This window comes from Tenrec ecaudatus, chromosome 11, assembly GCF_050624435.1.
Source record: "Tenrec ecaudatus isolate mTenEca1 chromosome 11, mTenEca1.hap1, whole genome shotgun sequence".
Taxonomy (NCBI): Eukaryota; Metazoa; Chordata; class Mammalia; order Afrosoricida; family Tenrecidae; genus Tenrec; species Tenrec ecaudatus.
The window spans coordinates 63615954-63643505 of NC_134540.1; the positions used below are offsets into that span (position 1 = coordinate 63615954).

A 27552-nucleotide genomic window follows, 5' to 3' on the forward strand; every position below is an offset into this window, starting at 1 on the left:
TTGGTGCATCTGCAAGGCAGGATGCCATTCTCTGCTTCCGAAAATGGCTTGTCCGTCTGGGCTACTAGCGCCTCCCAAACTGCTCTGGGTGAAGGGATGGCGGTGGCCTAGAGAAGTCGCCGTCCTTAGGCAGGCTGAATTGCATAGGGATTGCACAGGCCCTGCTCAAACAGCAAGGAAAATCCATCCCCATTCTCTTGGGGGCCTAGCTGAACTTGGTCACTCTGCATGACTAATGCGTCCAATAAACAGTTGTTGAATCTGCTGAGTCAAACCGTGGTTTCAACAAGGCCCCACGGCTCTGAAGCATCTCTGGGTGCAGCTGGCGCTTGAGGATGGAACTTCCTAGGGCCAGTCCAGGACAGGAAGGGCCAGCTCAGTTTCCGGACCCTGCCACGAGGGCTTTTACCCTTGATCCTCTGTGCCGATGAGCATGTGTGCTGAGGAAGGCAGGCAGGCATGGGTGGGCGGTTAGGGGCTGGGAGGGCAGCTCAGAGCCGATGGCATCAATTAATCATTTGTCCAACATCTAGTTATGGTTCTGAAGACAAGGGTGTGGTGGTGGTGGAGGGCGGGGAGAGATGAGCTTAATTTTGTGGAAAGAGTTGTTTTAGGGTACAAAAGAGACCCCAATCTCAAATACAGTTTAAGGAGAGCATTTATTGAGTCTTAAACAGATGGACACAGACAGATCATCCAGACAAGGGAGGCCATTAGCAGGTGGGCAGATTCCCAGTCAGGACAATAGTTAAATAAGATCAGGAACGATGGAAAGTCACCAATTCCTGATTAGTGCTGTCACTACATCGTTAGAGGTGATGGGTAGAGGACCATGATTGGGACATCACATGTTATGCTAGACAGAAGAGTTTACAAGATTGGTTCAGGCCGCAGGGGTCCTCAAACTATAGGCCGAGGACATTTATCCCGCCCTCCGGCTGTTTTTGCCGCTGCTGCCTGTCCTGCTTAGCAGCCAACTTGTCCCGTGTGCATAGGAATTTGTTCATAGTTTTTTTAAACAAACTATAGTCCGGCCCTCCAACGGTCTGAGGGACAGTGAACTGGCCCCTGTTTACAAAGTCTGAGGAGCCCTGGTTCTGGGCTTGCCATGCAAGTTCAGTGAGGACAGACTGATGAGGGCAGGGCTCCTGACCCTGGGACCGCTGTACTGAGTCCAGGAAGGTGCGCTCCATCAAGAACACACAGAGGCAAGTCCCTGAGAGAGACCCCCACCCCTTCTCTGCACTGGCTGGAGAAGGGTGGAGGTTAGCCCCTTGGGGTGGCATCCCTTTTGGGGGCAAGACTGTCTCCATCCCTGGTGAATGGAAGGAAGGAATTCAGGGGCGGCTCTCCTAATTAGGGGCTCTGGGCTCTCACTGTCATCGGTAGCCTTGTGTCAAGGGACTGCTCAGAATTTCAGGTCTCATACAAGAAGTGGACTCGGGGGACCCCGTTAGAAACAACTAGGGAGTGGACGCCCGTGGTAGAACCAAGAGCTGGTGGTGCCACAACACGCTAGCGTTGCGAGAAGCCAGGCCTGGGGGCAGTGGGGCGCCGGAGAAGCTCCAGGTTCAGGCAGCCAGGGACAGATGCCTGCCAGGTCGCGCTGACCAGCAGGCCCGGCAAGCCTGCTGGGCCGACCGGGCGGCTCAGAGCCTGGCGCGGCGCCCGCAACTGCACCCCGTGCCGGAAGCGCACGTGACCATGACTCCGCAGAAGCCACGAGAGAGGAACAAAGGATGGCTTGGCGCAGCTGACACGGAGGCCAGGCCCGCGCAGGGCTGCTCCGCTCCCCGCCCTGCCAGGCCCAGTGGCCTGGGTCCTGCGGAGTTCCGGGGAGACGGCGGGTGGGTGGCAGGCCCCTGAGACCACGGCAAAGTAATTGCCAGGCGGGGTGGGCGATGTGTGTGTGCCCGGAGGGGGTGGAAGTCCTGCCTGCCTCGCTGCAAGCGCTCGCCAATTACCCGGGCAATTTCCTCCTCCCTGGTGCAGGTGACGCGAACTTCCCGTCATCGGGTGGCTAAGCGGCTTAAGGGAGGGGTTCCCGTGCCTGGCTCTCAGGGCAGCCCTCCAGGACCTCTCCCCTAAATAAACGGGGCTAATTATTCGGGGCAACAGGGCCACTTTCAATGGCTCAGCAGGAGTGTCGTGCCGGCTCTGGGCACTGGCAGAGGCTGCTGGGGTGGGGGATGGGGAGGAACACTGGGGAGGTTTTAGTAGAAGGTGTGTGTGGGGTGGGGGGTGCGTCAGAGGCTCCAAGACCTCCTGCCTCACCCCGGGGAGGGCGGCGGGGGCCTTGCACACACCTCCCCCAGCCAGGCTTCCTGGCTGTAGCCGGTGGGCCTCTAGGCCCCAGAGGCAGACCAGTTTAGCGGCCCCTCCCCGCCCCCCCAACTCCCCACGGGATCTGCAAGCTTGCGGCCCCAGCAGGACCCGTGCACTCTGACCACAAAGGCCCTGGGGCTGGTTCCAGGCAGCCACCGGTTTATCTAGCAGCACAGCCTTGCGGCCTGTGCTGGTGTCTGCGACTGTCAGGGCGTTCCCTATGGGAAATGACGCCTGTGGTGAGCATTGAATACACCCTGCCCTCCGCCTGCCAGCCGTGATCAGACCGGTTGCGAGGTCAGGGACCAATGCCCGCGCCAAATAACAATTAGTTATCCATGCCACAATAATGGGGTTGGAACTAAATCAGGCACCCATTAGACACCTATGGGAAAATCCAGAACTGAGCACGCTCAAACACAAGCGCCCCTTCCCACCCCCTCAGGCCTGCGTGGAAGCCAACCTGGGCGCAGCCACCTAAGGCGCCAGCAATATGACATCACACAGGTGGCCTTAAATGCAGCCAAGAAGGTCCCCCAATACCTTCAACCAGCCTGCCCAGCCTGAGGGGAGCAAAGTCTGCCACAGGAGGGCAGAGCCCCTCTGCTCTGCTTTTTCAAATGTGCCACTTGGACTGGGGCGGGGGTGGGGTGGGGTGGGGGGTGATCTCCTTCTCAGGCCCCTCTCTTGGCCCCTGGGCTTTCCTGTCCACAGCATGGTTTTGTACCCCACATGTTTTTTTGAGTTCAGCCATGACCCCCTGCCAGGCTCCAGGACAGCCCTGTAGGCTTTCCTGCAACAGCGCCTACTTTGGAGCCCGTAATGCCTGCAGCTGCCCTTTTCCTCATCAGTTACTTGGGTCGCAAAAAGCAAGAACTGAGGCAGCCGGATCCAGAAACCTTACAATACCAGCAGAAAAAAATACCAGTCAAGCTGGTTAAACCGTTACATGCTGAATTCATTGTTACCATGTGCAAACGACAAGCTTACCTTCCTGGTTGTCAATGGTGAAAATTGGTCTGGAACAAGCTCAGCGTTGTTCCAGTTCTTCCTCCTCCTCTTCCTCCCCCTCCCCCTCTCAGTGGAGCAGCTCAAACAGGCTGCCTTGACCCTCCCCTAAGAGCACACTGACTGCCATCAAGTCAATTGGAGCCCATTGTGACAGCCACTGTGCCAGTCGTCTCCCCAGGGGCCTTCCTCCTTTCTGCTGCCGGTCCATTTTACCAAGCATGGTGTCCTCCGGGGACTGGCCTCGCCTGGCACATCCAAAGTAGACGAAACGACATCTTTGCCTCTCAGGAGTACTTCTTCCAAGACAAATTCGTTTGTCCTTTTGGCAGTCCCAGCAGTCCTCTCAATATTCTGCACCAGCACCGTAATTCAAATGTATTAATTCTTCTTTGATCTGCCTTATTCGATGTCCAACTTTCACATGCAGCCGCGGCAGTGGAAAATACCGTGACTTGGGTAAGGTGCACCTTGGTCCTCAAAGTAACATCGTGGCTTTTCCACACTTGAAAGAGGTCTTCTTTAGCAGATGGACCCAATACAACGCTGTCGTTCGATCTCTTGACTGCTGCTTTCCTGAGCATTGATTGCGGATCCAAGCAAGACACAATCCTCGACAACTTCGACGTTTTCTCCATTTATCATGGTGTTATCTATCAGTCTAGTAAGACTTTTTGTTTTCTTTACAGTGAGTTGTAATTCTTGCTCTTCATCAGCAAGTGCTTGACGTCCTCAATTTCAGCAAGACTGCGTCATCTGCGTAGCCCATGTTGTTAGCAAGCCTTCCTGCCATCGATGCCATACTTTCTTCCTGTAATGCAGCTTCTCTGCTGGTTTCCTCAGCATTCAGATTGAATAAGTATGTGAGAGGATACAGCACGGGCACACGTGATTCCTGATGTTAAACCCTGGTTCTGTTCCCACAACTGTCTCTCGATCCAAATACAAGTTCCACAGGAGCACAAGGAAGCGTTCTAGAATTCCCATTTTTTCACAAAGTTATCCATAGTTTGTTACGCTCCACACGGTCAAATGCCTTGGCACCGTCAATAAGATACAAGTAAGCATCTTCCTGGTAGCCTCTGCTTTCAGCCAAGAACCATCTGATACCAGCTACGATAGCCCTTGTTCCATGTCCTCTTCTGAATCAGGCCCAGACTGTTGGCAATTTCCCATCAATGTATTGTGGCACCTGTGGCGGCAGCATAATGGTCTCCAGCAAAAGTTTACTTGCATGGGACATTAACAATTTGCGCATTCTGTTGGGTCACCTTTCTTTGGAATGAGTATACATATAGATCTCTTCTAGTCCGTTGCCCAAGGAGTTGTCTTCCAAATTTCCTGGCACAGACAGTGAGTGCATCCCGTGCTCCGTTAGCTTGTTGCGGTATCTCAATTAGTATTCCATCAATTCCTGGAGCCTTTTTTTAAATCCATTCTATTGGGAGCTACTACAGATATACCATCCCATAGTTCAATCACATCGAGCGGTAATGCACAATTGCTGCCATTATCAGTTTAGAAACATTCTCTTCCTTCTTGAACTCTTTGACATCAACTCCCTTTTACCCTGTCCCCCCTCCCCCCACTTACTCCATGAATCCTTATTCTATTTGCTGGCTCTCTAGGGTCATCGATCCTGGGGTTCCGGAGCCTTGTTTTTGACGAATGTCTTCAGTACAGCTTGAAAGGCTTCCTTCAGTACCATTGGTTCTTGATCATATGCTGCTCTTGAAACGACTGGCTGTCTACTAGCTCTCTTTGGCACTGTGATTCTGTGTGTTCTTTCCATCTTCTTTGGATACTTTCCGAATCATTCAATTTCTTGTCCATCTCACTGCCATCGAGTCGATTCAGAAACACAGCACCCACTAAGCAGTGGTTCCAACCTTCCAAATGCCGAGACCCTTTCATACAGTTCCTCGTGTTGTGACCCCAAACCATAACATTATTTTTGTTGCTACTTCATAACTATAATTTTGCTACTGTTATGAATCAGGTGATTCCCTAGGAAAGGGGTCGTGACCCACAGGTTGAGAACCGCTGCTATAGACAAGGTAGCGCTGCCCCTGTGGGTTTCAGAGTGTAACTTTGCGGGAATAGAAAGCCTCTTCATTCTCCTGCAGTGGCTAGTGGTTTTGAACTGCTGACCTTGCAGGTAGCAGCCCAAGGTGTCATTACTATGTCACCAGGGCTCCTATTTGCCCACAGAATTTTTCAATATTGCAACCTGAGGCCGGAGTTTTTCTTTTGTTCTGTCGGTTTAAGATCTGCTGGGCATGTGCTTCCTTTGTTTTGATTTTTAACTCCAGGTCTTTGAACATCATAATATTTGAATAGTTGACTTCGTCTCCTCGAGCTGCTCCTGGAACTTTTCTGTTCAGCTCTTTTGCTTCCTCATGTATTCCATTTGCCATATTTCCTCTGTGATTAAGAACAGATTTCAGAGTCTCTTTTGACTTCCACCTCGATCTTTTTTTTCTTTATTTTTTTGCATTCTGCATGTATAATATTCTAGCTACCTCCCGCAGCTCATCAGGTCTCCTGTCATTGGTGTTCACTGCATCAAGCTTGTTCTTGAGATGTTTTTCTGTTCAGCCGGGATGACAGAAACAAATCCAGTGACACGCTTATATATGTAAGAAAGAGCTTGATATCAAGAAGTACTCTTATATCAAGAACACATCCCAGCCCATCCAACTCGAGTCTGCGAGTTTGATGCTAGTCCATCAGTCCCTCTTCATGCTCACGCAGCCACATGGATTGATGCGGAATGCAGGACAATCACAGGCCTGGGGGTGCAGAGTCCACATTCTGGGGGGAGCGTGGCAGCGCTCGGGCAGCTCTCAGGGTCAGCAAGCAGGAAGGTGAAGACAGAGAGAGAGGGCCGTTCCTTGACCCCTCCTTATGAGAAGGCCATGCCCACAAGGAGGCACCGTCAGGCTGTGACCTGATTGATAGGTTGGATATCAACGCCACATTTTTATACAACTTCAAGTTGACCTAAGATTATGTGATTACCACAGTTCTCAAAATTCAGGTGGAATTGACTCAAGGTTGTATCTTGACTAGAAAGGCGAGACTCACTCAGTGAAATAGTTAAGGTTTATTGTGACAACCGGCTGATAAACACATGTGGGATTAATTGAAGGGCAAGAGATAAATGGCTCAGTGAAGAGTTCTTGGGTCTCTTGCTCTCTGATGGTCGGACCAGGGTGCAGCTGCCTTAGCCAGTTCCCTGCTTCAGCTGGCAAGGCTCACTTCCTGCAAGACATCCCTGAGGAGAAGCCACGTGGACCTCTCCAGATGTAGCCCTAGGTGCTGGAGCAGCCATGCAGAGACCCCTGCCAGCGCTGAGATGCTTACACATTCACTAAGTCGGCTTTCCTCCTGCAGTCGGCAACATTGTGTGTGTTTTGTGAGATGAAGGAGGACTTTGTGGATTGGTGTCTGACATACGAGCTAATGTTGGACTTATGGGCTTGGACAGCACTGGGTTGGGATGCTTTCTTAATGTACACTTACACTTTATCTAAAACTCTCTCCTCTACATATGAGTTTCTGTGGATTTGTTTCCCTAATTTACCAGACTTACACACCAAGCCATTTATCTCTCCGCCCTTCAATTAATCTCACATGTGTTTATTGGCCAGGTTGGCCCAATAAACCTTAACTATCACAAAGAGTTAATGATCACGGATGTGACTTTGAGCACTAAGGTGCACCTGACCCAAACCATGGTATTTTCAATCGTCTCGTGTGCATGTGAAAGTTGGACATTGAAAAAGGAAGAACAAAGAAGAATCGATGCATTTGAATTACGACGCCGACAAAGAATATTGAAAGGACCGTGGACTGCCAAGAGAACCCACAAATCAGACCTGGAAGCAGTACAGCCTGATGCTCCTTAGTGGCAAGGATCCTGAGATTCGGCTCATGTCATTTGGACACGCTGCCAGGAAAGACCAGTCCCTGGTCAAAGGCTTCAGGCTTGGTAAAGGAGAGGGGCAGCGACAAAGAGGAAGCTCCTCACAGGACACAGGGCACAGTGACTGCCACAGTGGACCCCTACATGGGAATGGTGAGGAGGCTGGGTGGACCCCCACATGGGAATGGCGAGGAGGCTGGGTGGACCCCCACATGGGAATGGCGAGGAGGCTGGGTGGACCCCCACATGGGAATGGCGAGGAGGCTGGGTGGACCCCCACATGGGAATGGCGAGGAGGCTGGGTGGACCCCCACATGGGAATGGTGAGGAGGCTGGCATGGGTGGGGGACTTCCCTCTGCTGTGCGGAGGGGCTCTGTGAGTGGGAACCGGCTTGAAGGCACTGAGTGAGACAGCTGCTCAATTCGGTGGAATCGGGGCTTGAGATATATTGGTGGAAGGACTTGCTGAGAGATAGATTGAATCGGTCACTTCTACCCTGGTTTCCCCTAAAGCTGGTAACATTTCTCCATCGAGGCTTCCTTTGTAGGAGAACGTTCAGTTTCTCCCTGCACAATCAAGCTTTCTGGGAGGGTGGAAACACTTTATCTGCACTGTCCAGTATTGGAGCCACTAGCCAGGGAAGGAACTGGATCCTTGAAATGTGCGAGTCTTGGTTGGCCTGGGAGCACCTGTAGGCTTCGGGGCTGCTGAGGAAGTGGGCAGCCCAGGAAAACAGAGAAGCCACCGCATCAGACGTGCCTGGACTGTGAACGTGGTCTGTGCAAGCCTAGGGTTAGGCTTTGACTGCTGAGCAGGCAAGGTGACTTCAGGCAAACGTCTCTCTGCGTCCTGGAGCCAGCAGCACCTAAACTGCCATCTGGCTCATGCACTCCCTGCAGGACCTCTACGTCGGTCTGGTCACTTTTCAAATGAAGCTAACAACATAGAATTCTAGGGGCCTGATGGTGCAGTGGTTACGCGTTGGGTTGCTCACCGCAGGCCGCTTTCTAGAGGAGGCTTTCTACTCCCATAAAAAAGTTACTCTCTCAGAAACCCATGGGGGCAGTTCTGCCTTGTCCTGTGTGTGTAGTGGCTATGAGGCAGAATGGACTCAGTGGCAGTGAGCTTGGTGGCTTTTTAAAAATTATTTTTAAGTTCTGGTGGGAATAAGAAACCATTTGTGTGTAGATGCATGTGTGGATGTATATCATTATATATGTAATTAAGGTTTTGTTTGCCCAGCGGGCTTCCCCATCCCTCTTCTCTGGGTAATACAGTAGGAACAGATCTGTAACTATGTCCGCCTAGTAATTGGTGGAAGGGCAGGCACATGACCACAAAGGGCCAATCAGAGCCTTAATTCGGAATGAGATGGTGATGGGGAGAGAGAGAGAGAGAGTGAGAGAGAGAGAGTTAGAGAAAGCCTTACTTTCAAACCTGAAGTTTGACCTTTAAGCAGCCACCTTCCCACCACTATGTGCATAGAACCTGTCTAATGATGATGGCCACATATGTACTTGATACAATTGATGTATGGATTATTATAAGAGCCCCCAATAAAACGATTTATTAAAATAATACTAATAAATGATACAAGCCTAAAAAAAGAAAGCTAGAAAAGAAAGTAGGAAACATTAAAAATCAGGTCTCATGTTCATCTCAGCTGTGTGAGCTAGAAATTGCCCTCTTGGTTGAAGCAAATAAGAGGAGAATATGGCTTCTGGCCTTTGTTAAGAAGACTCCTTCCAAGTCCAGGCACTTGTGCCCTTTCAGTTTGGGGAGGCCAAGAGGCTTGTCCGAGGCGGGGAGCTGTTAGTAGTAGAAGCAGAATTCAGAGGCAGCTGGCTCTAGACCTGCCCTAGGCCAAGCCACACATTGCAGCCATTCTTCCGACAAATGCTTATTGAGTGCTTACTCTCACCGGCATCAAAATAGCATCCCGGTCCTCCTCTGTGCCGGTTGGAGGGTCGCTCTGGCTCAGCCTCCTTCTCAGCAGACTGGAAAAGCAGCTCTGCTCCACAGGGACTGTGCTCCCAGAATCCCCCTCTTGCGTTCCAAATGCGCAGGGCTCAGCCTGGAGTAGCTCAGCCCCACCCCGCGCCGAGTTCCTCCTGCGCACCCCCCTGTGCTACTATCAGCTACAGCCCTCAGCGCTGCAGTCGCCATTTCTGGGGGGTCCCGAGATTGTCTCCAATGTGCTCATGATAAAAATGGAATAGAATCGTTTTGGGAGAGGGATGTGGAGAAATTGAAATCATGATCTATTGCTGGTGGGAATGTAAAAAGGTTTATATCTGCCGATGAAAAACAGTTTGGTGGTTCTTCAAAGAGTTGAACAGAGAACTACCACCAACTCAAACGCAAACTCCCTGGTGTCGAGTCAATTCTGATTCATGGTGACCCTAGAGGGCGGGGTAGACGTGTCCCCGTGTGTTTCCAAGACTGAAACTCTGTCTCCTAGATCTAGCATATGCCCAGAAATTCATTTCTAGGTACCGTGATGCCTTGGTGTTGAACAGCTCCAAGCTCAAACTTTACACTAGAACAGCAAAGCTCAAAAATATCTACTCATTGTTCTTAGCTTTGGGCATTTATCTTCAGAGGAGTAGATGGTGGTATCGAACTGCTGGCCTGTGATTAACAGCCTAATGCTTAACCACTCCACCACCAGGGCTCTTCAATTACTAGTAAGCCCTAAAAGGAAGCCAAAATCTACTATATACTACAACATGGATGAATCTTGGAAACATGATTTGGACAGATATGCGTCAACCACAAAAGAGCAAATATTGTATGAATCCACTTATATGAAAAAACAGGAAAATGTACAGGTGTACCTCACAAAGTTTGTGGGTTCTATTCCAGACCACAGAAAAGACAATGGATATTGCAATAGAGTTGCTTGAATTTTTTGGTTTTGGAGTGCAGATAAGAGTAATATTCAAAACAAGTGATCTAAAGTAAATGGCGAGGAGGGAGTAGGAGGCCTTGTGGGGCTTGATCAAGGGCAATGTAGTAAAGAGGAATTATTGAAACCCGAATGAAGGCCAAACATGATAGTAGGACAAGAGGCAAGTGAAAGGAAATAGAGGAAAGAACAAAGAGGCAAAGGATCTTTATAGAGTTCTAAATACAGGCATGTACATATGTAAATATATTTATATATGATAGGGAAACAGATCTATGTACATATATTTATATGGTAAGTATTAAGATAGCAGACAGACATTGGGCCTCTACTCAAGTACTCCCTCAACACAAAAACACTGTTCTAATAACCCGGCATTCTGTGATGCTCACCTTCCTAATAGGATGACAGAAGTAAAAATGGGTGCATGAGCAAATGTGGTGAAGAAAGCTGATGGTGCCCGGCTATCAAAATATCTAGCATCTGGAGTATTAAAAGCCTGAAGATAAACAAGCAGCCATCTAGCTGAGAAGCAACAAAGCCCACATAGAAGAAGCATGACAGCTTGTGTGATCACGAGGTGTTGAAGGGATCAGGCATCAGGCATCAAAGACCCAGAACAAAAAGTCATATTAATATGAATGAGGGAGAGTGCAGAGTGGAGACCCAAAGCCCTTTTGTAGACAATTGGAAATCCCCTTACAGAAAGGTCACAGGGAAGAGATGAGCCAGTCAGGGTGCAGTGTAGCAATGATAAAACATACAACTTTCCTCTAGTTTTTAATGCTTCCTCCCCACACTATCACGGCCCTAATTCTACCTTAAAAATCTGGCTAGACCATAGCATGTACACTGGTACAGATAAGAGGTCACCGCACAGGGAATCCAGAACAGATATGCCCTTTAAGAGCAATAAAGAGAGTAGCGACACCAGGAGGGTAAGAGGAAGATGGGGTAGAAAGGGAGAACCGATCACAGTGATCTACATATAACCCCCTCCCTGGGGGATGGACAACAGAAAAGTGGGTGAATGGAGACATTGGACAGTGTAAGACCTGAAAAAAATTATAAATTATCAAGGGTTCGTGAGGGTGGGAAGAGTGGGGAGGGAGGGGAAAAATGAGGAGCTGATATCAAGGGCTCAAGTAGAAAGAAAATGTTTTGAGAATGATGATGGCAACAAATGTACAAATGTGTTTGGCATGATGGATGGATGGATGGATGGATGGATGGATTGTGATAAGAGTTGTATGAGCCCCCAATAAAATGATTTTTTAAAAAAGAGCTGGCAACACAGGGAACCCAGGACAGATATACCCTTCAGGACCAATAATGAGAGTAGCAAACCAGGAGGGTAAGAGGAAGGTGGAGGGGGGGGGGAGAAAGGGGGAAGCAATCACAATGAACTACATATGACCCCCTCCCAGGGGGACGGACAACAGAAAAGTGGGTGAAGGGAGACAGCAGTCAGTATAAGACATGAAAAAAGAATTATCAAGGGTTCAGGAGGAAAGGAGGGTGGGAGAGGAGCGAAATGAGCTGATACCAAGGGTTCAAGTAGAAAAAATGTTTTGAAAATGATGATGGCAACATATGCACAAATAAAATGACTTAAAAAAAACCCGTATGTTCATACAATTATAACCTGTTAATCAGAGTCCTGGCAGCATAGTGGGTTATGCGTTGGGCACCACCCAGCTGGTCTACGGGAGACAGGTGAGGCTTTCTACTCCCTCTGCAATGAGTTATCCTCGGCTCTGCCACAGGGGCTCTCCTCTGCCCTGTAGAGTGGAATCCACTGGCGGCAGTGTGTTTGTGAATGTAGTCTATTAAAGGGGCCCTGGTCCACTGTTGGGTAAGTGTTGGACTACCAATCGAAAGGTTTGCCCTTCAAACCCACCAGCGGCTCTGCCGCCAGCGATTTCGATTTAGAAATCTTATATGTGGTCAGAATTGATGGCAGTGGGCTTAATGACTTTGGGGTTATAGTTTATCACAGTGGTTTTCAAGCTACCCTTTAATACAGTTCCTCATGTTGTGGTGACCCCCCCCCCACCAACCAGAACATTATTTACATTATTACATTTGCTACTGTTAGGAATCAGGTGACCCCTGTGAAAGGGTCATTCGACACCCCCACAGGGGTCGCGTCCCACAGGTTGAGAACCCTTGTCTATCAACTAGCGTCATGAAAAGGTCTGAAGTGGGTGGAGTTGCCGCAGCTGCGCGTTGTCAAAGTGACAGGTGGCGCGGTGTCCCAGCTCGCCCAAATCCAAGTTGTCCGCAAATCCATGGCTCGAGTTCTCACCGTCCTTAACCAGACGCAGAAGGAGAACCTCAGGCAGTTCTACAAGGGTAACACGGACGAGCCCTGGAGCTGCGGCCCCAGAAATCGCGGCTCCGCAAGCTCCAGGCGCCTGAGGACCAGGACGAAGGCCCGGAAGGAGCGGCTGTCCCCCCTGCACAAGTATGCAGTCAAGGCCTGAGTCGTTAGGGACAATAAAATAAACTGGCTGTAAAAAAAAAAAAGGTCTGACGTATTGTAAAAATTAGCCAAGTGTGACAGAAGGACAGCGAGTGAGCACATGATGTCGAGAAATGGCCCTGTTGGACATGCTCAGGCAGGCTTGCCACATACCTTCCACAGATCTGGCTGATTAGACACTCTCGTCTGTTAGCCACCTCCAGGGTGAGCCTCGCTCACTCCCTGTCATTGGGTCAATTCTGACGGATGGCGACCTATACAGGATCTCTGAGGCTAGAAATTTGAGAGGCTGGTGGGTATGAACCACTGACTGTGTGGTCAGGAAGGCCTATCCCAAGGATCATATAAGAAAAGTACTTTTCATCTATAGTCTCCTAGACAACCTCTTTATTTTGTAAATCTGGCTGTGGTGGGAGAGAGATGGGGCTTTCTACTCCTGTGAAGAGTTAAGTCTCAGAACCCACAGGGGCAGTTTTACTAGGTTCTATCGGGTCTCTGTGAGTCGTCATAAACCCAATGGCCAGAAATGTGGCTTACTGGTGGGCAGAGGAGAGACAGGGTAGGGAAACAACAGGACTCTGGACAGCAGTTTCCACCTTTGGGGCTCAGGACCCAAAGGATGACAAAGAGCAGAAAAACACAACCGTGGAGTGAGCTTTTCCTGAAGCAAATGGTTCCATTTTTTAATATGAAATTAGCAATCCCCCTGCCCTACCTTTTTGAAATTAAATGATACTTTTGTTCAGGTAACCTCTAAGGTCCTTTCAGCTGCCATAGTCTAAGACTCCCAAGACCTGGAGGCTAGAGCCCAGGGACTGGGATTGGGCCTTGCTCACAGCCCAGTCCCTCCCTCACACCTCCATCTTGCCCCCTAGCCCCACTGTGGGAAACAGAATGGGAAGAGAGTATATGTGGACAAACTCTCGCCATTCGTACCACAAGGAGTCTGGGAAGCCGGGGCTCCCGTGGAGGTAACCTTCATGTGTGTAAGTTGGAGATGCGTCCTAGTCCCGTTCTCCGAAGGAAAAGTCATTCCCCTCAGTGTCCGCCACAGTAATGTCAGTTTTAAGGTGCTGCTTGCAAACACACAGTCGGTCACTCATTATACTCTTGAAGGTCAACTGCTTAAAGACTGTCTGCCATCAAAAGCAGGCGGATGATCTAACCCTAAGGATAGCCCACTCTCTTCTCATAAGGATTGTTCCCCTGGAGGAGTGCTCAAGGAAATCTAAGGCCAGGCCAACTCTGAGAGGACCAAAGTTAGGCTGCCATCTTGACTGTAGGGCCCACCCATCTTGTTATGAATCTGCCTTCCTGTCACCTGTATGCCTCCAGTGTCTTCCCTTCCCGAGCTGGTCCCCCTCCTCTTACCTGGATGTCTCCATTACAACCCCTTCCTGTTACCTATGTGCTTACTGTGGCTGGCTTGCCCAGGATTAGGTAAACTCAGGAGAATACATTTCGCTCTCTCTCTGCTGGGACTTGGCTCCTGAAGCCATGGCGGAAGTGAGTCTTGCATGCTTTATCTTGTGTGTTGTCTCTTTATTTTATTTTTTATCAGGGAGAGCATGAATGCAGTCCCCCACTACCACAAATGATGCAGTCGATTTTCCCACATTTGGGGAACTCGCAGGGGTCAGCACACTCGGCGTGCAATGGGTGAGCCTCGCCGTGGGAAAACCACCTTCGTGATCAATTACACTGCCCCATTGGACCCATTCCGTTGTACAGGCTGGTCCTCCCGACCCACCAGCCTTAAATCCCTCAGCCATACAAGGCTTGTCCTCTTCCCAGGACCTCTCCTGCTGCCCTTTGGGGAAAATATCCCCGTGGCTGTGCACTGTGGATTAAAGGGTAAGTCAGGGGATGCCGTTTCTGAAAGTGTCCTGTGGCTTTATAGAGCCTTCTGGGTGCCCTGAGATACTCAGTGGAGCGGGCCAGTCCTACAGGCTCAGAGCCACTGCCGTGGAGCCCATTCGGACTCACAGCGCCCGGGGAGCGTTTCCTGGGCTGCAATCTTTCTCCCTCAGAGAGATGGTGCGTTTGTCCCGTCCACCGTGCACTTGGCTGTTCAACATTTACCAGACAGTGCCACCAGGGCTCCTTCGTCTTTGAGGTTAGAAAGATAGAAATCAGGGATAAGGGGCGAACACACAAAACCCTATGGAGCGGAGGGAGACGGAGGTCCCGGCTGAAGAGCATCAGTCCCAGAACATCTGAGCTGGGAGGTGGGCAATCTTGCTGGGTTGCCTGGCATTAGCTGGAGGAGATGAAGGCCAAGGGGAGGAGAGTCTACCTGGGGCAGGGACTGTGCACAGTTTTGCGCAGGCACAACCATAGCTGGGGCCCCAGAGCCATGTGTGGCTCTTTTGCTTCTGACATGAGTGTTGCTCTAACACACGTTTGGCAATGAAAGTAAAAGGACCATAGTTTCATTTATCACCTGTTTAAAGAATGCTATTAAGATCGTGGTGATTTCATTTGTTGGTACAAATAATCTTTCAGTTGTTGGGAAGGACAGGATGGGCTCTTCTGCCTCAAGCCTGCGGACCCCATCTGGGTGAGAAGGTGGCCGGTGTTAACTCAGGTCACATGGAAGATGGTCGTTTAGGAGAGGGGGACGGGGATGGAAGAGGGCAAGCCATGGGGAGGTTTAAGAAGTTGTTTAATGTAAAAATGATGATCTGATATGTGAACCTCCACCTAATTCATCATAAAATGTCTTGGGGGAAGCAAAACTAAACAGAAATAGAAAAGACTACCATTGTTTGGGGGCGGGGGGGTTGTCTCCCTCATACTCTTCCTGCCCTCACATCGGCTACTGCTCTTGGGGGATCTTTTTAAAATCAGTGATGTTAGGAGTCTGTGGGGAAATATCCCTTAACTCCCCAAATCTACCTGGAAGCTGCCGCCAACTCTAGGAAAAGTTCTGGCAGGGAGACCTTGGGCAGGCTGAGTAACTCCCTGGGCCCTGAATACACAGGCCTTTGCTGCCTGGGAACCTGGAAGCTAGGGCAGCTGGGTGGCCTGGAAATGGAGGGCTGGGGAGCCCAGCTTGTTTGTCCCCCTGCCCACCCTTTGCGTAAGAGCAGGAAGGGAAGCACAGGCTCCTGGGAGCTCATCCCGGCTTCCCAGGGTCTGCAGCCAGTCATCCATGATGCAAGGCCGGCAGCGGGTCACTCAGCCCGACCTGGGTGCTTGGAACATCTAGTTCTAGGCAAGCTGTGGGCAGCTCAGCCTGACCTGGGTGTTTGGAACATCTAGTTCTAGGCCAGCAGTGGGCCGCTCAGCCCGACCTGGGTGCTTGGAACATCTAGTTCTAGGCAAGCCGTGGGCAGCTCAGCCCCATCTGAGTGTTTGGAACATCTAGTTCTAGGCAAGCCGTGGGCAGCTCAGCCAGACCTGGGTGCTTGGAACATCTAGTTCTAGGCCAGCAGTGGGCAGCTCAGCCAGACCTGGGTGCTTGGAACATCTAGTTCTAGGCCAGCAGTGGGCAGCTCAGCCTATCCTGGGTGCTTGGAATATCTAGTTCTAGACCAGCAGTGGGCAGCTCAGCCTGTCCTGGGTGCATGGATCATCTAGCGCAAGACCAGCAGTGGGGAGGTCAGCCTGTCCTGGGTCCTGGGATCATCTCACCCCCAGCTCTGTCCTGGCAAACATACCCACTCCTTCCCCTTTGCATTAGGCCTCTCAGGTGTCCGACTCCAGTCCTTCCAGGAACAGAGTGGGGGCCGCCCAGGGAAGGGGCTGGCATGGGGCTGCCGGTGGCACTGAGCATGGCTGGCACGCAGAAATGTGCTTCCCAGGGACCTCTCCTGGAGCCCCTTAGCTTTCAGGCTCTGTCTCCCAACCCTACGTCCCACTAGCAGGGTCGTCTTTCCTCCAGGACTCTACCAACCTCAAGCTATCCTTAGCTCAGGGCAGCTTCCCGTCAGCATTCGCATACCAACGGCTCGAGAAAACCAGCTCACCGTGTCCTGATAGCAGGTCACATAATATGTAGGCCCCATTTCACAATTTGCCTTCATGATTCATTAGTGGGACAAGTCATTTGAGTGACAATGCGGTGGCAGAGGGAGACCCTAGGGAGAAAAGCTGAGGCCCAGAGAGTTTAATTGGCAGAATCCGGAGTCACGCACACTGAATCTTCCTATTTCCTCATGCTTCTTTCCCAAACCTCAGTCTTACCCACCAGTTGTGATTACACCTGTCATTCACTGCAAAATCCAAATGCCAAACTCCCTGCCTCCAGGTCCAACCCATCTCAGAGCAACCCCACAAGACAGAGAATGGCCCCTGTGGGTTTTGGAGATGGTAACACTGCACGGGAGTGGAAAGCCTCCTCCTTCTCCCAAGGAAGGGCTGGTGGATTCAAACTGCTCACCTTGCAGTTTGCAGCCCATGGTGTAAGCCACTATGTCCCCAGGGCCCCTTTGCCTGTCACTTGTTGGTTTTGTTATTAGATGCTATCGAATTGGTTCTGACCCATAGCGACTCTGTGCACAACAGAATGAAACACTGCATGGTCCTGGGCCATCCTCTGAATTGTTCTTATGCCTGAGCCCATTGATGCAGCCACTGGGTCAATCCATCGTGTCAAGAGCCTTCTTCTTTTCCACCACCCTTCCACTAACCAAACACGATGTCCTTCTCCAAGGACTGGTCGCTCCTGACAATATGTCCAAAGCAGATAAGACGAACTCTTGCCATCCTTGCCTCGAAGGAGCCCTCTGGGGTTACTTCTTCCCATACATCGGTTCGTCCTGTTAGCGGTCCATGGTGCTTTCCATGCTCTCCTCCAGCATCACAGTGTGCACGCATCGATTCTTCTACATCTTCCTTACTCACTGTCCGACTTTCCTGTGCTTATGATGCAATGGAAATACCATGGCTGGGTCAGGCACCCCTTACTCCTCAAAGTAACACCCTCGCTTTTCAATACTCTAAAGAAGTCTTATGCAGCAGATTTACCTAATGAAACCCATCTTTTGATCTCGTAACCGCTGCTTCCATGAGCATTGACTATGGATCCAAGCAAGACAAATGCTTGGCATCTTCAACCTTTTCTCCATTGATCATGATGTTACTTGTGGGTCCCGTCGTGGGATCTGGATCTTCCTTGTATGGAGTTAGAATCCCTACTGAAGGCTGCAATCCTGTCACCAGACAGGATTTTAGATCGAAGGACGAAAGGGTGTCACGCCTGGGGGTTGGGGAGTTGTGGAGGAGGCCGACAGACTAGGATTGTGGAGTCAGGATAAGACATGCTGAGTAAGCACACGCGTGAAAGACGGAGTGTTCTAGGGAGCACCGAGACCGATGGGGAAGGCAGTAGAGCACTGAGGTTTCAGCTCCCAGCCCAGCATTTCATTTGAGAGCATCTCCTGGACCCAGCCTGGCTCTGGCTGCCACCAGATTGCTGCTGGGGCCTCTGGCAGGCTTCAGGTCCGAGCCCTCCAGCCCTCACCCAGCAGCAGAGCCATGGCTGGCTTCTCTGTTGATTGGAGGTTGTCTGAGGAGTTCCCCATCTGTCTCACTCTACCTCGAGCCTGCTCTTGCCCCTCAGTGCTGTCTGTGGGTTGCCATACACACCCCTTCATGCCCACCCTCCAGCAGCTGTTAGAGCTGAAGCAACACTAGAGGTTGGTAAGCTCAGGCTGGCAGGCAGGCAGGCAGGCGAACACACAGAGCCCAGTCTGGAAGTCATGGCCTGTGCTGACTGCATCCCCCCACTCCCCCCACCCAGCTCAGCTTCTCGGGCCTGGCAGGGAAGCCGTGGTGGGCCTGCAGGAAGGTGTGCGCCTTCTCACTGAAAGCTTACAGGGTCAGGAAGATCCAGCTCTGGGTGGCCACAGAAGACCAGGCCTGCCGGGCACTCCAAACCCTTGTGCCCACTCTCCTGTCCTTTCACAAACCCTTGTCCTATGCAAAGCCAGCTCCTGGCTCTGCCCAACTCCCCAAACCAATGGAATCACTTTAAAAAATTGGCTATTGCAGTCACATGATATGATGAAAGAGGGTAAAGGCAAAGACTATCAAGGAAAACAAGTCTCCCTCACACCTGTGCCGCTCACTCCCCTGTTCCCCTCTGGGAGGCAAGCAGGCTTATCACTCTGTGTGTCTTTGTAGAGGTCACCTAGATTACCCAGGGGACTTTGATTGAGCCACACAAGGTCACTTCCTGCTGAAGTTTTGATCCACAGGTGAGGAAGGCAACATTCTCCGGCTTTGAAGATTCCTTGGGCAGGAGAGAAACCCTTCCCACCATAGGCCCCTAGTCCAGTTCTCTCCCCCCCTTTCCCTCTCCATTCCTTACAGCAGGGACGGAGGAGAAGGCAAAACCAGAGGAAGCAAACTCACTGCCATTGGGTCGATGCCGATGCAGAGAAACCCTATAGGACAGGGTAGGACTGCCCTTTGCTTGTTTCTGAGACTCCAACTGTTTATAGTAATAGAAAGCCCTGGCTTTCTCTATCGGAGCCAGCTGGTGGTTTCGAACTGCGGACCTTGCAGATTGAAGCCCAATGCCCAACCACTACAGCTACCAGGCTCCTAGAAAGGAAGACAGACAGATGGAATTTGCCTTTGAGGAGATGGGATGTTAAGGAGTCTTGAAGGTTATACAGCTAGCTGGGGTACCTCCAGTTTTCTCATCATGATATCCTATCAACTATTAGCATCACTTGATCTTAACTTGAAATGTAATGCTGTGTGATTGTAAAATTCATCTTCTGTAGTGATCCTGTGCTGCTGTAGCAGAAATACCACAAGTGGGTGGCTTCAACAACCAGAAATTTATCCCCGCGGTTTAGGAGACTAGAAGTCTGAATTCAGGGTCGCGGTTCTAGGGAAAGCCGTTCTCTCTGCTGGCTCTAGGAGACAGCCCTTGACTCCTTTCAACATCTGTGGGCCCAACATTCCTGGGAGGGCTGCATGTGCCTTGACTTGGAGTTTCTCCTGGATCTAGGAGGTTCTCAGTATAGGGACCCTCGTTCCTACAATGCGCTCTGCTTCCTTCCAGTTCTTTCTTGGCGGTGCTGAAATCCTTCTTTCCTTTTCCCCCTTGTAAAATAAATGGGGATGCTGGTCACACCCCAGGGAAACTCCCCTTACATCAGTCAAGGATGTGGCTTGAGTAAGGGTGTTGAATTCACCCTATTCCTGCTTCATTCGTTTAATAAGTATAACCTAATCCTGCTTCATAAATCACAGGCAGAGGCCAGGGTTTATACACATCAGAAAATGGGGGGTAATTACATCAGATCACCGCGTGGGGGACAATCAAACAATACTGGGAACCATGACCTACCCAAGTTATTGTAGGGGGCACAGTTCAAAACATGACACCATCTTACTATCCTCCTACTCGCATAATGTCCTCTCCTCACCTTGTACGTGACATCAACTTTTAAAATATCTCGCTGCCACAACAGACCTATGAACAATGTGTCAAGGGCCCAGCCAAAGACGCTCCTTTTGTCAGCCCCTCAGAACTGGACTCTGAGCCAGGTCGCAGAGCAGGCCCTTAGCAGTGTTCAGAGGCACTGGAAGAATCAAGGGAGAGAGGTAGAGGGTCCGTTGTTCTGCCAGGGGCTCCCTGAGGTCCTGGGGTTTGCTTTCTGGACATAGGCACCTCCCTGACCACCCAGCGCACTAGAACGTCGGACCTGAGCCTCAGTCCCTCTTATCTGTGTGGTTGGCTTGGTTAATTCCCTTGCTCGGAGGCCCAAGGCCATGGTTGGCTCTGGGGGCTGGAATCATCTAGTGGGAAAACATTCTGTTCTTTGCCCGTGAACTGTATACAATGTTGCAAGTTACAGCAGGATAACAAAACAGCAGGTCCTGCAGTGAAAGACAAAATGTGTGGCTCTCTACCCACTGGAGGGGTTTCCTTTGTGATTCCCCTGGCCCTCCCAATCCTTGCCCCCTCCCTCCCTTCTGGGATCCTTGCTCTTCTCCTGGGCTAAACCTGGGTCAGTCTCCTGTTCTGCACTGTACGTGAAGGTTATTTTCAGAAAGCACAGTGCTCTCTCCAGAGCACAGCATGCCCACAATCATGAGGCTCTCAGACAACAGATCGCAGGAGAGCTGTAACAGGGAGGCCTTGAGCCGGACTAGCGCTCCGTCAGGAACAAGGGAGAGGCTTTTGATTTGTCTCAGAACAGAAACCGGCAGCAAAGGGTGTTTGTGAGCTCAGGCTCAGGTGTAGGTAGGGCTCGAACCAGTTCTTCCCTGGTCAGTCAAGGTCATCAAACGGAGAAGCTATAGACATCCAGAATGGACCAGAATTTGTCAAATGGGAGGACAATAACAACGGGAGCAGGACAGAAGGTGGGTCTGCATCCTGCTAGAAATGCCCTCCCCATCCTGGCCAACAAGACCAGCAGGCGTCTTGGACAGCAACTGTATTAGGCTGGGTTGTTGGTCGCAGGGGTCTGCAGCTCTTTGGATCCATAGAGCCATATGTGGCTCTTTCTTTACATACATGTCGCTCTGAAGGGAAACGACGTGAAAGCAAAACTAACCTGGTTTCTTTTAAAGGATGTATGTTTGTGCAAATATACTTCAGCCTGGAATAATGTTTCAATTGTTGTGAGGGATAGGATGGGCTCTTCTGACTTAAAAGTTTGCCAACCCGTAATGTAGAGCACTAAAGCCAGTGATGCTCGCCTATGTATAAGAAAGAACTTTACATCAAGACACAGTGTGTGCCACCCAGCAGGCATCCCAACCCAGTCTAACTCAAGTCCATGGGTCCCAGGCTAGCTGGAGCGCGCATCAGACTCTCGTGGCTACAGGCCGACTACACAGAAAGGTGAAGCAGGAAGGAGGGAGGTCACCAGAGGCATAGTTCTATGGGTCCAAGTTTGATGGGAGCATGGCAGGGTACCAACAACTGCCACAGTCAAGGCAGACACTGAATCTAGCAAGGAAGAAGGTGAAGGGTGAGAGAGAGAGAGAGAGAGAAAGAGAGAGAGAGAGAGAGAGAGAGAGAGAGAAAGGGGTTCCCGGTGTCTCTTTCATAAAAGGTCACATCCATAAGAGGCATCATCGGGCTGTGAACTGATTGATACGTCAGACTCTACTGCTATACTTCCATCCAAGCAGAAATTGACATAAAATCTAACCATGACAGCGACCAAATCTCTTGATCGGCAGAGTTGGACGCAGCAGTACCCAGCTCGAAGATAGCGGCCAAGCACACAGCTCTGCATGTGCGTCACTCGCTCTGCACAGCCTTGGCAATCCGGCTGTCGCTTGTACTAGTTCACTACAATAACTCACCATGCCTCCTCCCAGCCTCCCAATCTAGGGCTTGGATCTGTAATCGTCTCTGCCCTAGTTATTGTTCCAACACGCCCACATTTTACAGATTTGGGTCTGTTATGGTTTTGTTGTGTTGGCCTTGACGGAACCAGTTCAAACTATTTTGAAGCCCTAATTCTAGGAAGGGTGCGCAGACGTCCTTTGGGGGAGAAGGAGCCAGCAGGCAGATCCATTGTGGTAGTTACATAACGTTGTGCCAACTTGAAGATCTATGAAAGTGTAGGGGTGGAGGTTAGCCTGTCAATCAGGGCTCAGCCTGATGACTTCCCTTGGAGGCATGAAGGAGATATATACTTTCTAGAATTGGCTTCTCTCTCTCTCTGCCTTTACCTTCTGCTTACTGACCGCCCTGAGAGCCTCTGGATCCCTGCCATGTCTTTCACCAGCCCCAGATCCAGAGGACGTTGCACCTACCCTCCCGTGAGTTTGCAACATTCTGCATCATTGCACGTGGCTGCATGAGTCTGAGGAGGGACTTCTGGACTAGTATCGAACTTATAGACTTGAATTGAACCGGACTGGAATGTTTTCTTGATCTACAATTACTTCATGCAGATAAACAAACAGCCATGTAGCTGAGAAGCAACAAAGCCCACATGGAAGAAGCACACCAGCCTGTGTGATCATGAGATGTTGAAGGGATCATGTATCTGCTATCAAAGAACAAAAAATCAAATCATTGTGAATGAGGGGGAGTTCAGATTGGGGACTTAAGACCCATCTGTAGGCAACTGGACATCCCCTTACAGAAGGGTCTTAGGGAGGAGATGAGCCAGTAAGGGTGCAGTGTAGAAATGATGAAACATACATCTTTCCTCTAGTTTCTAAATGTTTCCTCCACTCCCCCACCCCCCACTATTATGATCCCAATTCTACCTTACAAATCTGGCTAGACCCGAGGATTTGCACTGGTACAGACAGGAACTAGAAGCACAGGGAATCCAGGACAGATGATCCTTTCAGGACAAGTGGTGAGAGTGGCGATGTCAGGAGGGTGGAGGGAAGGTAAGGTGGAAAGGGGGAACTGATTTCAAGGATCTACATATAACCTCCTCCCTGGGGGGTGGACAACAGAAAAGTGGGTGAAAAGAGATGTTGGACAGTGTAAGATATGACAAGATAATAATAATTTATAAATTATCAAGGGTTCATGAGGGAGGGAGTGGAAAATAAGGAGCTGATAACAAGGGCTCAAATAGAAAGCAAATATTTTGAGAATGATGATGGCAACAAATGTACAAATGTGCTTGACACAGTGGATGTATGTATGGATTGTGAAAGAGTTGTACGAGTCCCCAATAAAATGTTTTTTTTTTAAAAAAGAATTACTTCATGCTCTAAAGGTCTTTCCTACACATATGTGAATGTCAATGGATTTCTTTCTCTAGTCCACCCAGCCTAACACACACCCACGAAGCAGGCAGGCTGCTGACTCAGAGAGGATCTGAAAGGTCATGCTGCTGAAGGAAAAAGGTCCCGCATCAAGCTGGGTTCGAACTGAGGCGCGCGGATGATAGGAAAAGAAAGAGCTATGTACAAAGCATGGGATCGGGAGGACTCCAATCTCATGGATTGAAGTCTCCAGTATATTTGAAGCTTGGTATTTATACTCTTCTTACACAAGGGAATTGGTTACAAAACAAACATCAAAGAACTTAAACACCCCTAAACTCTTATCTATGCAAATGTTACTTAACTAGTCACAGTTTCTTAACTTTAGAATAATAAAAGCACTAGGTTCAAAGACAATCACACGGATATGCAAGATTTAAAAGAGCCTCAAAGAGATAATAAATAACTGAGTTAGCTCTCAATGTTTTTAGCAGCAAAGTCACAAACAGCAGTCATTTTGCAACGCTTTTGTCTGCAGAGACACAGAGGCGCAGGGGACTAAATAGTCACCCATTAGTAAACACTTTGATCAGCCAGATGCCTCCTACAAAAAGGGCAAGTGGAAGTTGCACGAATGAAATCAGGAAGGGTGTAGAAAAGAAAGCAAAGACGTCAGATGGCTGGGGGTGGGGGTGAGGTGGGGGGAGGGGGTACCCTGAGCATGGAGGAAAGAGGAGGGACTGGCACAACGAAGGGGCAGCAAGTCAAAGGGAAGGGGCATGAAGCGAAGGTCAAAGAAAAGGAGTGTGGCTGTTCCACTCAAGTGGAAAGGGATCATCAAGGTACTTACATTAACACTAATATTAACACCTGAACATCGATGTGCTAACAGAAGAACACATCTATCTTCCTTTTCTCCCTCCACATTCTAAGACATCACAATCCTATTGGAGCAGAGGACCTGATCTGGACTTTCACCAGTCTCCCGGGGAACAAAGATTTATTGTGGGCTCTTTGGCCTCACTTCCCTGCTTGGAATTCCAACCATGGCCTTCTGCTACGCCCGGCCCTATCCTTCCTCCTGGTCTCCCTCATGATGTGTTCCCGCCAAATTTCTGCCAGAAGGGTCTATGTTAGGGTGAACCGAATCGAGAGAGAAGGCATGACTCTCGTATTACATGGAACTGGTTGGGCCAACCGTTACCCATTGAAAAATAGTGACCTTTCTTTAATATAAAAATGACACCATTTATGCAATATCATTCTTTCAGGGAACCTGTTGATAAAGTGTGAACATAGTCACACCAATAACCTGGGTTCAATCGGCCAATGCTAATAGCAACAACAACGACAAGGATTTGTATTTATTGAGCATGTATCATGTGTCAGGCCTTGAGCTAAGCCTGGAATATGCATGACCCCCTTATTCCACACCCAATCCTGTGAGTTTAGTAACGTGATTACCACTGTCTGGTGGCAGATGAACCTGCCCAAAGCCAGATCCACTCCCAAACGACCTCACTACCCTCAATTCGGACTCACGGTGACCCCTGTGGGTTTCCAAGACTGTAACACTTTATCAGAGTCGATGGCCTCATCTTTCTCCCGCCAGATTCAGAGAGGAGCAAAGCTGGGATTCAAACCCCAGTCTGAATTAACCCTGACACGACACCACTGCTCTTTGTACCCCTCGTTCCTTCCCCCTTCTGCCAAAGTCAGCCACGAGTCAAGGGCCCCAGCTCCTACCCACGAGGCACATTCCTAAATGGTAGCCCTCCTTCAGCATCTCCCAAGTTCAGTCTAATCCTTTAGAAAGCTCTTCTTATCAAGATAGCATCTTGCACACTCACACTAGAAAATAAGGACATTAATTATTTTTTTTTAAAGGAGAAAGAAAACTCATTGCCCATCAGCTAGAATCCAGAGAAGACCCTGGTCACTGGGTTATGCGTTTGGTTCTCCTGTCTTTCATAACCTTGCATGAGAGCGGCCATCGCTGTTCAGACCCGCCTCGTATCTTGTGCTTCCTGGACTGCGTGCTGCAGACGCTCCTGGGCTTTGGTTTTAGGAGATTCAGCAGGTTCTGTTGGCATTTTTTCCCCTAAAGCATGGGCTCACTTGTCTCTGCATCGCACGTGACTACGTCTCACATGACTTCAAATGTTTTCCAATGTTACTGCACATACAATAGACTATAACCGAAATAAAACAAAACGAAAAACCCCACCCTAACTTGCTGCCATCGAGTCGATGCTGACTCAGCGACGACTCCTGTGGGTTTCCGAGGCTGTAACTGTTGACCGGAGCAGAGAGCCCAATCGGTCTCTACGGAGTGTCTCGTGGTTTGAACTGCCGACCATGCTGATCACGGCCCAATGTGTAACCACTACCCCACCAGGGCTCCTCAACAGACTACAGTGTAGTGTAAACATAACATTTATACACACTGGGGAACCAAAGAATTAATGCAACTTGCTTTGTTGTAACATTCACTTTATTGCATCAGACTGAAAGGAACCAGCCAGCTTTCTGAGGCGTGCCTGCCATCGGGCCGCTAACCAGCCAAACGCTCACCACTGTGTCTATTCCATCTCAGGGTGACCTCTGGCATAGAGGCGAACTGCTCCTTAGAATTTCTGAGACTGTAAATTCTTACCAGAGTAGACAGCCTCATCTTTCTCCTGTGGATCCTATGGTGGGTTTGAACCACTAACCTTATGGGTAGCAGGTCACTGCTTAGCCCACGGCACCATCCGGACTCCTTTCTGGGCCACTTGTCGCAAGTATATGCCTCTCATCTCAGCATAGAGAAGAGAAGGCGTGTCGTGGACCTTGGCAATTGGACAGGCTCTGCATTGAAACAAGCCAGACAAGGCCATTCGAAAGGAATGGCATACCAGGCGGCTGTCTTGGCGAGGACAAGGGAAAAGTGAGTTAAGATTGGAGAGTCATGAATGAAGGGATTTAGTCAACAAGAGGAGTTTCCAAAGATTCCAGGTGTCGGGTGGAGACACTCGAGGCAGGCAGACCCCTCAGAAATCAAAGGTTCCGATCAGAGGTCATTCGGAGTCCTGGCGGCGTGGCCATTCGAAACCACCAGTCGCTCCACAGGAGACAGAGGGGGCTTTCTACTCCCGTCAAGAGTTCCAGTCGTGGAAACTCACCGGGCAGTTCCAGCCTGTCCTTGTGTCGGGTCACTGTGACTTGGCACTGGCAGCGAGTCTACCCGAGAGAACTCAGAGGGAGACGCGAGAGGCGGCAGACTGTGTGAATCGGCTCCCGGAGTGAATCGCTGTGGCTGGAAGAGAGGCGGTGCCTTCACCGAGGCGCGGCTATGGGTGGACGTGGGCAGCTGCCTGTCCCGGTGCAGCGTCTTGAGACGGGCGTCAGCTGCCTCCCTGACGAGGAGAGAATGGACAAATGAACTTGTCCACTCAAGACGATCCGGGACGGCTGTGCTCCCTGCGTGGTCTAGGGGCCGCCCCACTCCAGGTCTGCTTAGCTCCCGCCCTCCTTCTCTGCCTCCACGTGGGCAGGCCCACCACTCCCCGGGGACTAGTGCGCTCCCACATCATTGTGCACGCCACCCCACTTAACTGGCCTCCAATCTTCCCGAATGTTCTCCCATGTCTCACTTCACAACAGTATTCCTAGCTCTTGGGGGAGAGGAGGAGGAGATTGTGTGTGTGTGTGTGTGTGTGTGTGTATGTGTGTGTGTGTGTGTGTGTGTGTGTGTGTGTGTGTCGCCTCGGGGTCTTAGTGTCAAACCTTGCTGAGTGGGACAGACTGTGAGCTGTGTGAGACTGGTTTCCAACACAGGTTCCTGCAGCAGCGACCTGTTGTGGTCGACTGTCAGCATGTCAGTTCCGTCTCCTGGTGGCCCCACGTGCAGCCCAGAAGAACTGCGCCTTAGGGTTTGCTTGGCTGACTGCCCTCTCCACAAACACAGATGAGCAGGCCTTTTCCTCCACGGTACCGGTACCACTGGGTCAGTTTGAATGGCTAACCGTCTAGACCAGCTTTGACGTGCCCACACATCATCTGGGGTTCTGGTTTGAGATAGTTACGTTTATTGTGCCAACCTGGCTGATAAACACATGGGGGATTAATTGAAGGGCAGAGGGATAAATGGCTCAGTGATCTCGCCTGTCGAGTTCTCACGTCTCTTGCTTTGTGATGGTTGGACCAGGGTTCAGCTGCTTCAGCTGGCAAGGCTTACTTCCTGCAAGACATCCCCG

At 50.2% G+C, this 27552-nt stretch overlaps 1 pseudogene; it reads right to left on the minus strand.

Moving 5' to 3' along the window:
• Nucleotides 1-14212: 14212 nt before the first annotated feature.
• Nucleotides 14213-14361, minus strand: LOC142461841 (U1 spliceosomal RNA; annotated as a pseudogene).
• Nucleotides 14362-27552: the final 13191 nt, after the last annotated feature.